We start from the raw sequence: 17,144 nt of genomic DNA on the forward strand, positions 1-17,144 counted from the left end.
AAAACAGATCCTTGATGAAAACCTGTTCCAGAGCACTCAGGACCTCAGACTGGGCAAAGGTTCACCTTCCAACAGGACAACGACCCTAAGCACACAGCCAAGACAACGCAGGAGCGGCTTTGGGACAAGTCTCTGAATGTCCATGAGTGGCCCAGCCAGAGCCTGGACTTGAACCCAATCAAACATCTCTGGGGAGACCTGAAAATAGCTGTGCAGCAACGCTTCCCATCCATCCTGACAGAGCTTGAGATGATCTGCAGAGAAGAATGGGAGAAACTCCCCAAATACAGGTGTGTCAAGCTTATAGTGTCATACCCAAGAAGACTCAAGGCTGTAATCGATGCCAAAGATGGTTCAACGAAGTGCTGAGTAAAGTGTCTGAATACTTACACTACCGTTCAAAAGTTTGGGGTCACTTAGAAATGTCCTCGTTTTTGAAAGGAACATTTTATGTCCATTAAAATAATATCAGGTTGATCAGAAATACAGTGTAGACATTGTTAATGTTGTAAATGACTATTGCAGATGTAAATGGCTGATTTTTAATGGAATATCGACATAGGCAAACAGAGGCCCATTATCAGCAACCATCACTACTGTGTTCCAATAGCACGTTGTCTTAGCTAATCCAAGTTTATCATTTTAAAAGGCTAATTGATCATTAGAAAACCCTTTTACAATTATGTTTGCACAGCTGAAAACTGTTGTTTTGATTAAAGAAGCAATAAAAACGGTCCTTTTTTAGTCTAGTTGAGTATCTGGAGCATCAGCATTTGTGGGTTCGATTCCAGGCTCAAAATGGCTAGAAACAAAGACCTTTCTTCTAAAACTCGTCAGTCTGTTCTTGTTATGAGAAATGAAGGCTATTCCATGTGAGAAATTGCCAAGAAACTGAAGATCTCGTACAACGCTGTGTACTACTCCCTTCACAGAACAGAGCAAACTGGCTCTAACCAGAATAGAAAGAAGAGTGGGAGGCCCCGGTGCACAACTGAGGAAGAAGACAAGTACATTAGTGTCTAGTCCTCAACTGGCAGCTTCATTAAATAGTACCCGCAGAACACCAGTCTCAACGTCAACAGTGAAGAGGTGACTCCAGGATGTTGGCCTTCTAGGCAGAGTTGCAAAGAAAAAGACATCTCAGACTGGCCAATAAAAATAAAAGATTAAGATGGAAAAAAGAACACTGACACTGGACAGAGGAACTCTGCCTAGAAGGCCAGCATCCCTGAGCCCCAAATCCTGTTTTTGCTTTGTCATTATGGGATATTGTGATGTCATTATGGAGTATTATATTGGAGATTGATAAGGAAAAACATTTAGTTTATCCATTTTAGAATAAGTTTGTAATGTAACAAATGTGGAAAAGGTCAAGGGGTCTGAATACTTTCCGAATGTGCACATATAAAAACGTGGACACCATTTCAAATGAGTGGATTCAGCTATTTCAGCCACAGCCGTTGCTGACAGGTGTATAAAAATCGAGCACACAGCCATGCAATCTCCATAGACAAACATTGGTAAGGCCATTCTACTGCCAAAGAGCTCAGTGACGTTCAACATGGCACCGCCATAGGATGCCACCTTTCCAACAAGTCAGTTCGTCAAATTTCTGCCCTGCTAGAGCTGGGTCAACTGTAAGTACTGTTATTGTCAAGTGGAAAACGTCTCGGAGCAACAACGGCTCAGTCACGAAGTGGTAGGCCACAGAAGCTCACAACAGGACCGCCGAGTGCTGAAAAGCGTATCGATCGTCTGTTCTCGGCTGCAACACTCACTACCGAGTTCCAAACTGCCTCTGGAAGCAACATCAGCACAATAACTATTCGTTGGGAGCTTAATGAAATGGTTTCCATGGCCGAGCAGCGGCACACAAGCCTAAGATCACCATGCGCAATGCCAAGCGTCGGCTGGAGTGGTGTAAAGCTCACCTCCATTGGATTCTGGAGCAGTGTTCCCTGGAGGGATTTACATTTTTTATTTGACCTTTATTTAACTAGGCAAGTCAGTTAAGAACAAATTCCTATTTACAATGATGGCCTAGGAACAGTGGGCCTACCCCGGCCAAACCCACACGGTGCGCCGCCCTATGGGACTCCCAATCACGACCGGTCGTGATACAGCCTGGATGAATCTCGCTTCATCATCTGGCAGTACGACGGACGAATGTGGGTTTGGCGGATGGCAGGGGAATGCTACCTGCCCGAATGTAGTGCCAACTAGAGGTCGACCGATTTAATCGGACTAACTAACCAACTAATAGGAATGGCCGATTAATTAGGGCCAAATTCAAGTTTGTCATAACAATCGGAAATGTGTATTTTTGGGCGCCAATTTTTTTCCTTTTCTTATCTTTATTTAAACTTTATTTAACGAGGCAAGTCAGTTAAGAACACATTCTTGTTTTCATTGACGGCCTAGGAACAGTGGGTAAACTGCCTTGTTCAAGGACAGAACGATAGGTTTTCACCTTGTCAGCTCGGGGGACCCAATCTTGAGACCTTACGGTTAACTAGTCCAACGCTCTAACCACCTGCCTCTCATTGCACTCCATGAGGAGCCTGCCTGTTACGCGAATGCAGTATAAGCCACGGTAAGCTGCTAGCTAGCATTAAACGTATCTTATAAAAAACAATAAATCAATGGTTGATGATATTACTAGTTTATCTAGCGTGTCCTGCGTTGCATATAATTGATGCAAAGCTGGGGGATGATTTAACAAAAGCGCATTTGCAAAAAAAGCACAATCGTTGGATGACTGAACCTAACCATAAACACCAATGCCTTTCTTAAAATCAATACACAGAAGTATATATTTTTAATCCTGCATATTTAGCTAAAAGAAATATTAACCAGATGAAATTGTGTCATTTGTCTTGCGTTCATTGCACGCAGAGTCAGAGTCAAGAACATCCAATAGTCAAACATATATGAAATACAAATGGTATAGAGAGAAATTTTCCTATAAATACTATAATAACTACAACCTAAAACCTCTTACCTTGGAATATTGAAGAATCATGTTAAAAGGAACTACCAGCTTTCATTTGTTCTCATGTTCTGATCAAGGAACTTAAAACGGTAGCTTTTTAACATATTGCACTTCTACTTCTCCAACACTTTGTTTTTGCATTATTTAAACCAAATTGAACATGTTTCATTATTTATTTGAGGCTACATTTTATTGATGTATTATATTAACTTAAAATAAGTGTTCATTCAGTATTGTTGTAATTGTTATTATAACAAATAAATAAAAAAACATGTACAATTTTTTTTTTTTTTAAATTGGCCGATTAATATCGGCTTTTTTTGGTCCACCAATAATCGGTATCGGCATTGAATAAACATAATCTGTCGACCTCTAGTGGAGGAATTAATCACGCTTCACCATCTGGCAGTCCGACAGACGAATCTGGGTTTGGCGGATGCCAGGACAGCGCTACCTGCCCCAATGAATAGTGCCAACTGTAAAGTTTGGTGGAGGAGGAATAATGGTCTGGGGCTGTTTTTCATGGTTCGGGTTAGACCTCTTAGTTCCAGTGAAGGGAAAGCTTAACCCTACAGCATACAATGACATTCTAGATGATTCTGTGCTTCCAACATTGTGGCAACAGTTTGGGGGAAGGCCCTTTCCTGTTTCAGCATGAAACAATGCCCCCGTGGAAAAAGCGAGGTCCATACAGAAATGGTTTGTCGATCGGAGTGGAAGAACTTGACTGGCCTGCACAGAGCCCTGACCTCAACCTCATCTAACACCTTCAGGGTGAATTGGAACGCTGACTGCGAGCCAGGCCTAATCGCCCAACATCAGTGCCTGACTTCACAAATGCTCTCGTGGCTGAATGGAAACAAGTCCCTGCAGCAATGTTCCAACATCTAGAGGAAAGCCTTCCCAGAAGAGTGGGGGCTGTTATAGCAGCAAAGGAGGGGACCAACTCCATTTTAATGCCCATGATTTTGGAATGAGATATTCGACAAGCAGGTGTCCATACTTTTGTCAATGTAGTGTAGGATTCCATGTGTACAGTGTCTCATAGGGGACAAACATCATCAACCAAACTGCGAATCGGTCAGGAGACACACCTCCCATACTAGAATCTAGTTTTTTTTTAATGAGCAACAGCCAATCGGTTGGCGCTTTAAAGGGATACTGTGAGATTTTGGTTGTTTATCTACTTACCAGTCAGACAAACTCATGGATACCATTTTTATGTCTCTGTGTGCACAGTTTTATTAGGACATTACATTTACTGTTGGATTAAAACATGGCAAAGAGCAGGGGGTTATATTTAGAATTAACTAATGACTTTCCACTTCCTCGGGTGATGAATTAGCACCAGTTCAATAAGGCCTTCATATAGTATTGGTGTAAATAAAAGATTAAAAGGCGAATTAGATTCTAATTAACAAAAAAAAAATGTGCCTAATTGTCACCCCAAATTCATGCCAATCACTGAATAAGGCTGTATATCCTCCATTCCAGCTATAGGGCATGTTAGATGTAACGACGTCGTTACTGAATACCATCTCAGTAGTCTATTGCACCTCTTAATAAAGCACTGGATTACTTTATACTGACTTCATTAGATAACGACAGGTCTATTGGAGGGCCTCCCGGGTGGCGCAGTGGTTCAGGGCGCTGTACTGCAGAGAACTACTCAAATGTAGTCTATTGTTTCACGCTGCAGAATCTTTTTGGGGGGTGCCACCGACTGAAATATCCCTGCCTGTCAGAGAGCACAGTGTGGATCCCTGTCTGTCATACAGCACAGTGTGGATCCCTGTCTGTCATACAGCACAGTGTGGATCCCTGCCTGTCATACAGCACAGTGTGGATCCCTGTCTGTCATACAGCACAGTGTGGATCCCTGTCGTTCATACAGCACAGTGTGGATCCCTGTCTGTCATACAGCACAGTGTGGATCCCTGTCTGTCATACAGCACAGTGTGGATCCCTGTCTGTCATACAGCACAGTGTGGATCCCTGCCTGTCATACAGCACAGTGTGGATCCCAGTCTGTCATACAGCACAGTGTGGATCCCTGTCGCTCAAACAGCACAGTGTGGATCCCTGTCTGTCATACAGCACAGTGTGGATCCCTGTCTGTCATACAGCACAGTGTGGATCCCTGTCTGTCATACAGCACAGTGTGGATCCCTGTCTGTCATACAGCACAGTGTGGATCCCTGTCTGTCATACAGCACAGTCTGTCATACAGCACAGTGTGGATCCCTGTCTGTCATACAGCACAGTGTGGATCCCTGTCTGTCATACAGCACAGTGTGGATCCCAGTCTGTCATACAGCACAGTGTGGATCCCTGTCTGTCATACAGCACAGTGTGGATCCCTGTCTGTCATACAGCACAGTGTGGATCCCTGTCTGTCATACAGCACAGTGTGGATCCCTGTCTGTCATACAGCACAGTGTGGATCCCTGTCTGTCATACAGCACAGTGTGGATCCCAGTCTGTCATACAGCACAGTGTGGATCCCTGCCTGTCATACAGCACCGTGTGGATCCCTGTCTGTCATACAGCACAGTGTGGATCCCTGTCTGTCATACAGCACAGTGTGATGTCTGATCAGCACAGTGTGGATCCCTGCCTGTCATACAGCACAGTGTGGATCCCTGTCTGTCATACAGCACAGTGTGGATCCCTGTCTGTCATACAGCACAGTGTGGATCCCTGTCTGTCATACAGCACAGTGTGGATCCCTGTCTGTCAGTCTACAGCACAGTGTGGATCCCTGTCTGTCATACAGCACAGTGTGGATCCCTGTCTGTCAGTGTGGACAGCACAGTGTGGATCCCAGTGTGGTCTGTCATACAGCACAGTGTGGATCCCTGTCTGTCATACAGCACAGTCGGATCCCTGTCTGTCATACAGCACAGTGTGGATCCCTGCCTGTCATACAGCACAGTGTGGATCCCTGTCTGTCAGACAGCACAGTGTGGATCCCAGTCTGTCAGACAGCACAGTGTGGATCCCTGTCTGTCAGACAGCACAGTGTGGATCCCTGTCTGTCATACAGCACAGTGTGGATCCCCCTGTCAGGATCCCTGTCTGTCATACAGCACAGTGTGGATCCCAGTCTGTCAGACAGCACAGTGTGGATCCCTGTCTGTCATACAGCACAGTGTGGATCCCTGTAGTTCATACAGCACAGTGTGGATCCCTGTCTGTCATACAGCACAGTGTGGATCCCTGTCTGTCATACAGCACAGTGTGGATCCCTGACTGTCATACAGCACAGTGTGGATCCCTGTCTGTCATACAGCACAGTGTGGATCCCTGTCTGTCATACAGCACAGTGTGGATCCCTGTCTGTCATACAGCACAGTGTGGATCCCTGTCTGTCATACAGCACAGTGTGGATCCCTGTCTGTCATACAGTGTGGATCCCTGTCTGTCATACAGCACAGTGTGGTGTCTGTCATACAGCACAGTGTGGATCCCTGTCTGTCATACAGCACAGTGTGGATCCCTGTCTGTCATACAGCACAGTGTGGATCCCTGTCTGTCATACAGCACAGTGTGGATCCCTGTCTACAGCACAGTGTGGATCCCAGTGTGGATCCCTGTCTGTCATACAGCACAGTGTGGATCCCTGTCATACAGCACAGTGTGGATCCCTGTCTGTCATACAGCACAGTGTGGATCCCTGTCTGTCATACAGCACAGTGTGGATCCCTGTCTGTCATACAGCACAGTGTGGATCCCTGTCTGTCATACAGCACAGTGTGGATCCCTGTCTGTCATACAGCACAGTGTGGATCCCTGTCTGTCAGACAGCACAGTGTGGATCCCTGCCTGTCATACAGCACAGTGTGGATCCCTGTCTGTCAGTGTACAGCACAGTGTGGATCCCTGTCTGTCATACAGCACAGTGTGGATCCCTGTCTGTCATACAGCACAGTGTGGATCCTTGTCTGTCATACAGCACAGTGTGGATCCCTGTCTGTCATACAGCACAGTGTGGATCCCTGTCTGTCATACAGCACAGTGTGGATCCCTGTCTGTCATACAGCACAGTGTGGATCCCTGTCTGTCATACAGCACAGTGTGGATCCCTGTCTGTCATACAGCACAGTGTGGATCCCTGTCTGTCATACAGCACAGTGTGGATCCCTGTCTGTCATACAGCACAGTGTGGATCCCTGTCTGTCATACAGCACAGTGTGGTGTCTGTCATCCCCGTGTGGATGTCTGTCATACAGCACAGTGTGGATCCCTGTCTGTCATACAGCACAGTGTGGATCCCTGTCTGTCATACAGCACAGTGTGGATCCCTGTCTGTCATACAGCACAGTGTGGATCCCTGTCTGTCATACAGCACAGTGTGGATCCCTGTCTGTCATACAGCACAGTGTGGATCCCTGTCTGTCATACAGCACAGTGTGGATCCCTGTCTGTCATACAGCACAGTGTGGATCCCTGTCTGTCATACAGCACAGTGTGGATCCCTGTCTGTCATACAGCACAGTCTGTGTGGATCCCTGTCTGTCATACAGCACAGTGTGGATCCCTGTCTGTCATACAGCACAGTGTGGATCCCTGTCTGTCATACAGCACAGTGTGGATCCCTGTCTGTCATACAGCACAGTGTGGATCCCTGTCTGTCATACAGCACAGTGTGGATCCCTGTCTGTCATACAGCACAGTGTGGATCCCTGTCTGTCATACAGCACAGTGTGGATCCCTGTCTGTCATACAGTGCGGCCAGTGTGGATCCCTGTCTGTCATACAGCACAGTGTGGATCCCTGTCTGTCATACAGCACAGTGTGGATCCCTGCCTGTCATACAGCACAGTGTGGATCCCTGTCTGTCTACAGCACATATCCCTGTCTGTCATACAGCACAGTGTGGTCATCACAGTGTGGATCCCTGTCTGTCATACAGCACAGTGTGGATCCCTGTCTGTCATACAGCACAGTGTGGATCCCTGTCTGTCATACAGCACAGTGTGGATCCCTGTCTGTCATACAGCACAGTGTGGATCCCTGTCTGTCATACAGCACAGTGTGGATCCCTGTCTGTCATACAGCACAGTGTGGATCCCTGCCTGTCATACAGCACAGTGTGGATCCCTGTCATACAGCACAGTGTGGATCCCTGTCTGTCATACAGCACAGTGTGGATCCCTGTCTGTCATACAGCACAGTGTGGATCTGTCAGACAGCACAGTGTGGATCCCTGTCTGTCATACAGCACAGTGTGGATCCCTGTCTGTCATACAGCACAGTGTGGATCCCTGTCTGTCATACAGCACAGTGTGGATCCCTGTCTGTCATACAGCACAGTGTGGATCCCTGTCTGTCATACAGCACAGTGTGGATCCCTGTCTGTCATACAGCACAGTGTGGATCCCTGTCTGTCATACAGCACAGTGTGGATCCCTGCCTGTCATACAGCACAGTGTGGATCCCTGTCTGTCATACAGCACAGTGTGGATCCTGTCTGTCATACAGCACAGTGTGGATCCCTGTCTGTCATACAGCACAGTGTGGATCCCTGTCTGTCATACAGCACAGTGTGGATCCCTGTCTGTCATACAGCACAGTGTGGATCCCTGCCTGTCATACAGCACAGTGTGGATCCCTGTCTGTCATACAGCACAGTGTGGATCCCTGTCTGTCATACAGCACAGTGTGGATCCCTTCCCTGTCATACAGCACAGTGTGGATCCCTGTCTGTCATACAGCACAGTGTGGATCCTGTCATACAGCACGTGTGGATCTGTCATACAGCAGTGTGGATCCCAGTGTGGATCCCTGTCTGTCATACAGCACAGTGTGGATCCCTGCCTGTCATACAGCACAGTGTGGATCCCTGTCTGTCATACAGCACAGTGTGGATCCCTGTCTGTCATACAGCACAGTGTGGATCCCTGTCACATACAGCACAGTGTGGATCCCTGTCTGTCATACAGCACAGTGTGGATCCCTGTCTGTCATACAGCACAGTGTGGATCCCAGCCACACACAGCACAGTGTGGATCACACTGTCACACAGCACACATCCCACACATACAGCACAGTGTGGATCCCACTGTCATACAGCACAGTGTGGATCCCTGTCTGCCAGACAGCACAGTGTGGATCCCTGTCTGTCATACAGCACAGTGTGGATCCCTGTCTGCCATACAGCACAGTGTGGATCCCTCTATACAGCATGGACACACAGTGTGGATCCCATCTATATGGACACACACCGTGTGGATCCCATCTGTCATAGCACAGTGTGGATCCCTGTCTGTCATACAGCACAGTGTGGATCCCTGTCTGTCATACAGCACAGTGTGGATCCCTGTCTGTCATACAGCACAGTGTGGATCCCAGTCTGTCATACAGCACAGTGTGATCCCAGTCTGTCATACAGCACAGTGTGGATCCCTGTCATACAGCACAGTGTGGATCCCAGTCTGTCATACAGCACAGTGTGGATCCCAGTCTGTCATACAGCACAGTGTGGATCCCTGTCTGTTACAGCATACCAGTCTGTCAGTGGATCACCTGTCTGTCATACAGCACAGTGTGGATCCCTGTCTGTCAACACACAGTGTGGATCCCTGCCTGTCATACAGCACAGTGTGGATCCCTGTCTGTACAGCACAGTGTGGATCCCTGTCTGTCATACAGCACAGTGTGGATCCCATGTCAAACAGCATGTGGATAATGAACAGCACAGTGTGGATCCCTCTGTCATACAGCACAGTGTGGATCCCAAGTCATACAGCACTGTCTGTCAGAGAGCACTGTCTGTCATACAGCACAGTGTGGATCCCTGTCTGTCAGAGAGCACAGTGTGGATCCCTGTCTGTCATACAGCACAGTGTGGATCCCTGTCTGTCATACAGCACAGTGTGGATCCCTGTCTGTCATACAGCACAGTGTGGATCCCAGCCTGTCAGAGAGCACAGTGTGGATCCCTGTCTGTCATACAGCACAGTGTGGATCCCTGTCTGTCATACAGCACAGTGTGGATCCCTGTCTGTCATACAGCACAGTGTGGATCCCTGCCTGTCATACAGCACATAGCACAGTGTGGATCCCTGTCTGTCATACAGCACAGTGTGGATCCCTGCCTGTCATACAGCACAGTGCGGATCCCTGTCTGTCATACAGCACAGTGTGGATCCCTGTCTGTCAGAAGCACAGTGTGGATCCCTGTCTGTCATACAGAGTGTGGATCCATCTGTCATACAGCACAGTGTGGATCCCTGTCTGTCAGAACAGCACAGTGTGGATCCCTGTCTGTCAGAGAGCACAGTGTGGAGTCTGTCATACAGCACTGGATCCTGTCTGTCATACAGCACAGTGTGGATCCCTGTCTGTCATACAGCACAGTGTGGAAGCACAGTGTGGATCCCTGCCTGTCATACAGCACAGTGTGGATCCCTGTCTGTCAAAGCACAGTGTGGATCCCTGTCTGTCATAAGCACAGTGTGGATCCCTGTCTGTCAAACAGCACAGTGTGGATCCCTGCCTGTCATACAGCACAGTTGGATCCTGTCTGTCAGAGAGCACAGTGTGGATCCCTGTCTGTCATACAGCACATGGATCCCTGTCTGTCATACAGCACAGTGTGGATCCCTGTCTGTCATACAGCACAGTGTGGATCCCTGTCTGTCATACAGCACAGTGTGGGAGTCTGTCAACAGCACAGTGTGGATCCCTGTCTGTCATACAGCACAGTGTGGATCCCTGTCTGTCAGAGAGCACAGTGTGGATCCCTGTCTGTCATACAGCACAGTGTGGATCCCTGTCTGTCATACAGCACAGTGTGGATCCCTGTCTGTCATACAGCACAATCCCTGTCTGTCAGCACAGTGCGGAAACTGTCATACAGCACAGTGTGTGGAGTGCCTGTCATACAGCACAGTGTGGATCCCTGTCTGTCATACAGCACAGTTGGATCCCTGCCTGTCATACAGCACAGTGTGGATCCCTGTCTGTCATACAGCACAGTGTGGAAACTGTCATACATACAGTGTGGATCCCTGTCTGTCATACAGCACAGTGTGGATCCCTGTCTGTCATACATACAGTGTGGATCCCTGTCTGTCATACAGCACAGTGCGGATCCCTGCCTGTGATACAGCACAGTGGATCCCTGTCTGTCATACAGCACAGTCATACAGCACAGTGTGGATCCCTGTCTGTCATACACAGTGTGGATCCCAGTCTGTATAAACAGTCACAGTGTGGATCCCTGCCTGTGATACACAGTGTGGATCCCTGTCTGTCAAACACAGTCAGAGTCATACAGCACAGTGTGGAGACAGCACAGTGTGGAGTCTGTCATACAGGGGAGAGACAACACTGGGTGAGAGTTATTTTGAGGGACAGTCAAATCAACACTGGGGAGAGAAACACATTGTAGCAAAGTGTCATTTCTTCAGTGTTGACAAAAAGTCAAATTTACTGGGGTGAGAAACACAGACAGAGACCATCTAGTCTATCTATATATCTATAGACACAACACATATACAGATACCATCTATCTATCTAAATACTATACCAGAGAACCACACAGACATCTATATACAGAAACCATTATCAAATACATACACACTATACCAGATACACACTATACCAAACACTATACCATCTACAGAGACTATACCATTACATACACACTATACCACTACACACACTATACCATCTACATACACACTATACCATCTACATAGAGAGAAACACAGACACACTATACCATCTACATACACACTATACCATCTACATACACACTAACCATACATGGGGACTATAAACATACACACTATACCATCTACATACACACTATACCATTACATACAACTATACTGGGGAGAGATCTAACACTATACCACTATATACACACTATAAACATTAGTACCATCTAATACACACTGGGGATACACACTATACCATCTACAAACACAGACAGAGACACACTATACATCTATATCACACTATACATCTACATAAACACAGACATCTACATACACAGAGAAACATACACACACTATAGTCAAATACTGGGGACCATCTACATACACACTATACCATCTACATACACACATACCATCTACATACACACTATACCATCTAACACACTTACCATCTAATACACACTATACCATCTATATGGGGAGAGAAACACAGACTATACCATCTATAAACACTTAGTCAAATACTGGACTATAATCTATATACACACTATACCATCTATATACACACACTATACCATCAGGAACTCGCTGGTATTGACAGGTGTATATACACTAGTATGCTTTGAATGCAATGTATAAAACTGTTAATACCAGCGAGTTCCCCACTTCAATACTACACAAACATACAGAGACAGATGTCAAATGTCAGAAAATACTGAACAGTTTGTTCTAATAGTACATCAAGTCAAGCTCTTACCTATAAACAACCTAGCATCAGATATTTGCCCAGAAACTTTTTACACACATCAACAGCTACTCATAGTCCTGACACATAACAGGATCTCATACTGAGAGAGAGAAACACAGACAGAGAGAAACACATTAGTCAAATACTGGGGAGAGAAACACAGACAGAGACATTAGTCAAATACTGGGGAGAGAAACACAGACAGAGAAACAGTCAAATACTGGGGAGAGAAACACAGACAGAGAAACATTAGTCAAATACTGGAGAGAAACACAGACAGAGAAACAGTCAAATACTGGGGAGAGAAACACAGACAGAGAGAAACAGTCAAATACTGGGGAGAGAAACACAGACAGAGAGAAACATTAGTCAAATACTGGGGAGAGAAACACAGACAGAGAGAAACATTAGTCAAATACTGTAGAGAGAAACACAGACAGAGAGAAACATTAGTCAAATACTGGGGAGAGAAACACAGACAGAGAGAAACAGTCAAATACTGGGGAGAGAAACACAGACAGAGAGAAACAGTCAAATACTTAGTCAAATACTGGGGAGAGAAAACAGACAGAGAGAAACATTAGTCAAATACTGGGGAGAGAAACACAGACAGAGAGAAACAAATTAGTCAAATACTGTAGAGAGAAACACAGACAGAGAGAAACATTAGTCAAATACTGGGGAGAGAAACACAGACAGAGAGAAACATTAGTCAAATACTGGGGAGAGAAACACAGACAGAGAGAAACAGTCAAATACTGGGGAGAGAAACACAGACAGAGAGAAACATTAGTCAAATACTGTAGAGAGAAACACAGACAGAGAGAAACATTAGTCAAATACTGGGGAGAGAAACACAGACAGAGAGAAACATTAGTCAAATACTGTAGAGAGAAACACAGACAGAGAGAAACATTAGTCAAATACTGGGGAGAGAAACACAGACAGAGAGAAACATTAGTCAAATACTGGGAGAGAGAAAACACAGACAGAGAGAAACATTAGTCAAATACTGGGGAGAGAAACACAGACAGAGAGAAACATTAGTCAAATACTGGGGAGAGAAACACAGACAGAGAGAAACATTAGTCAAATACTGTAGAGAGAAACACAGACAGAGAGAAACATTAGTCAAATACTGGAGAGAAACACAGACAGAGAGAAACATTAGTCAAATACTGGGGAGAGAAACACAGACAGAGAGAAACATTAGTCAAATACTGGGGAGAGAAACACAGACAGAGAGAAACATTAGTCAAATACTGGGGAGAGAAACACAGACAGAGAGAAACATTAGTCAAATACTGGGAGAGAAACACAGACAGAGAGAAACATTAGTCAAATACTGGGAGAGAAACACAGACAGAGAGAAACATTAGTCAAATACTGGGGAGAGAAACACAGACAGAGAGAAACATTAGTCAAATACTGGGGAGAGAAACACAGACAGAGAGAAACATTAGTCAAATACTGGGAGAGAAACACAGACAGAGAGAAACATTAGTCAAATACTGGGGAGAGAAACACAGACAGAGAGAAACATTAGTCAAATACTGGGGAGAGAAACACAGACAGAGAGAAACATTAGTCAAATACTGGGGAGAGAAACACAGAGAGAAACATTAGTCAAATACTGGGGAGAGAAACACAGACAGGGCCTCCCGAGTGGCGCATTGGTCCAAGGTAATGCATCACATTTAACATTTACATTTAAGTCATTTAGCAGACGCTCTTATCCAGAGCGACTTACAAATTGGTGAATTCACCTTCTGACATCCAGTGGAACAGCCACTTTACAATAGTGCATCTAAATCATTTAAGGGGGGGTGAGAAGGATTACTTTATCCTATCCTAGGTATTCCTTGAAGAGGTGGGGTTTCAGGTGTCTCCGGAAGGTGGTGATTGACTCCGCTGTCCTGGCGTCGTGAGGGAGTTTGTTCCACCATTGGGGGGCCAGAGCAGCGAACAGTTTTGACTGGGCTGAGCGGGAACTGTACTTCCTCAGTGGTAGGGAGGCGAGCAGGCCAGAGGTGGATGAACGCAGTGCCCTTGTTTGGGTGTAGGGCCTGATCAGAGCCTGGAGGTACTGCGGTGCCGTTCCCCTCACAGCTCCGTAGGCAAGCACCATGGTCTTGTAGCGGATGCGAGCTTCAACTGGAAGCCAGTGGAGAGAGCGGAGGAGCGGGGTGACGTGAGAGAACTTGGGAAGGTTGAACACCAGATGGGCTGCGGCGTTCTGGATGAGTTGTAGGGGTTTAATGGCACAGGCAAGGAGCCCAGCCAACAGCGAGTTGCAGTAATCCAGACGGGAGATGACAAGTGCCTGGATTAGGACTTGCGCCGCTTCCTGTGTGAGGCAGGGTCGTACTCTGCGGATGTTGTAGAGCATGAACCTACAGGAACGGGCCACCGCCTTGATGTTAGTTGAGAACGACAGGGTGTTGTCCAGGATCACGCCAAGGTTCTTAGCGCTCTGGGAGGAGGACACAATGGAGTTGTCAACCGTGATGGCGAGATCATGGAACGGGCAGTCCTTCCCCGGGAGGAAGAGCAGCTCCGTCTTGCCGAGGTTCAGCTTGAGGTGGTGATCCGTCATCCACACTGATATGTCTGCCAGACATGCAGAGATGCGATTCGCCACCTGGTCATCAGAAGGGGGAAAGGAGAAGATCACAGTGCTAGCTGTGCCACCAGAGATTCTGGGTTCGAGCCCAGGCTCTGTCGCAGACGGCCGCGACCGGGAGGTCCATGGGGCGACACACAATTGGGCTAGCGTCGTCCGGGTTAGGGAGGGTTTGGACGGCAGGGATGTTCCTTGTCCCATCACGCACTAGCGACTCCTGTGGCGGGCCAGGCGCAGTGCACGCTGACACATTGGTGCGGCATGTTCCGGGTTGGATGAGCGCTGTGTCAAGAAGCAGTGCGGCTTGGTTGGGTTGTGTTTCGGGAGGACGCATAGCTTTCGGCCTTCGCCTCTCCTGAGCCCGTACGGGAGTTGTATCGATGAGACAAGACTGTAACTACCACCAATTGGATACCACAAAATAATTTAAAAAAATGTAAAATAAAAGAAACACAGACAGAGAGAAACATCAGTCCAATACCTTTAGAGACAATAAGTCACGGACAACCTTAACAGAGACATCTTAAGAGGGATCTGGGCCAAGGACTCGAACGGAGGCTTACGGAGCACAAATCACACAGGAGGAGTTTGCCGCGGGACACCGGTCGTTGAAATCACAGAGTGAAGCAGCGGACTAAGGCACTGCATCAGTCCTGAGGCGCCACTACAGCCAACGGTTTGAGCCTCATACTGACAGCTGCCATGTTATTACCCCGGTCTGGTTAACGGGCCTCTCATACTGCCATGTTATTACCCCGGTCTGGTTAACTGGCCTCATACTGACAGCTGCCATGTTATTACCCCGGTCTGGTTAACAGGCCTCTGGTTAACTGCCATGTTATTACCCCGGTCTGGTTAACGGGCCTCTCACTGCCATGTTACATACCCATGGTCTGGTTAACTGGCCTCATACTGACAGCTGCCATGTTATTACCCCGGTCTGGTTAACTGGCCTCATACTGCCATGTTATTACCCCGGTCTGGTTAACTGGCCTCTCATACTGCCATGTTATTACCCCGGTCTGGTTAACTGGCCTCATACTGACAGCTGCCATGGTTTATTACTGCCATGTTATTACCCCGGTCTGGTTAACTGGCCTCATACTGCCATGTTATTACCCCGGTCTGGTTAACTGGCCTCTCATACTGCCATGTTATTACCCCGGTCTGGTTAACTGGCCTCATACTGCCATGTTATTACCCCGGTCTGGTTAACGGGCCTCATACTGACAGCTGCCATGTTATTACCCCGGTGTTACGAATCCCTTTTGGCCCGACAGTCTAGGGGGGATGGTAATGAGACTCGTAACATAACTCATGCAAATTATTATTGTGACAAACGAAAAGTGTGAACGAAATAAGCACGACAACTGAAATCTACCGTCAAACTCTAGGTTTATTTATAAACACACGGTAATGGGGGGAGCAGGAAAAGGGGCTGAGCTGGACCCAAGGAAAGAAACAATAAGTATTCAAAAACACCCCTAAGCTAGACTAGCCTACTTTAACAACAGCTAACTAACTAACCAAAAATACAGTGGGTGGTCCGCCCAGTTCTAACTAGTGTATTTAACAAAGTTCACCTACGGGTAGTGTATGCCCATGGGCGACTTGTCTTGGTTTCCCCCTTTTCCACCAGCAATCAAACAAACACCATAACCAAAAACAATACTCACAGGTGATGACAAAGTGCTATGAGGTGCTTAAACAAAAGAGAGGTTACGACACAAAGCGAGAGTGAAACACAGAGACCTACAGACATGGCATTTACAGAGAGATTGAGCTGAGCTGAGCTGGGCTGAGCTCTAGAACAAACAAATGATGGGGTTTTTAAACCATGGGGAAAGAACTGTGATAGGTTTAGGAAATATGAGGAGGTGTGTCTTCTGATTGATGATTGATTGGGGAGTGATGATTTTCACCTGTGAGGAGAAGGAGAGAAAAGAAAACACACACACAGGATACACACACACACACAGGATAACTGTATCCGTAACACTCCCACCCTTAAAAGAGCAACCCTAGGGTTGCGACTGCAGTATTTCAATTAATACTCCCAACCAAGCAACAACCTTGCAAAACATGCAGAAATCATTTTCACACACGAGACAA

At 46.8% G+C, this 17,144-nt stretch overlaps 1 protein-coding gene across 1 annotated transcript in view; it reads right to left on the reverse strand.

Moving 5' to 3' along the window:
• The window catches only part of ugcg (UDP-glucose ceramide glucosyltransferase), a 33,035-nt gene extending 20,604 nt beyond the window's left edge, over nucleotides 1-12,431 (reverse strand). The window contains exon 1 of the mRNA XM_064943606.1: nucleotides 12,419-12,431. The gene's annotated coding sequence lies outside the window, so the exon portion shown is untranslated. The remainder of the gene's footprint in view (nucleotides 1-12,418) is intronic.
• Nucleotides 12,432-17,144: the final 4,713 nt, after the last annotated feature.

Source organism: Oncorhynchus masou, chromosome 28, assembly GCF_036934945.1.
Source record: "Oncorhynchus masou masou isolate Uvic2021 chromosome 28, UVic_Omas_1.1, whole genome shotgun sequence".
In the NCBI taxonomy this organism is placed as follows: domain Eukaryota; kingdom Metazoa; phylum Chordata; class Actinopteri; order Salmoniformes; family Salmonidae; genus Oncorhynchus; species Oncorhynchus masou.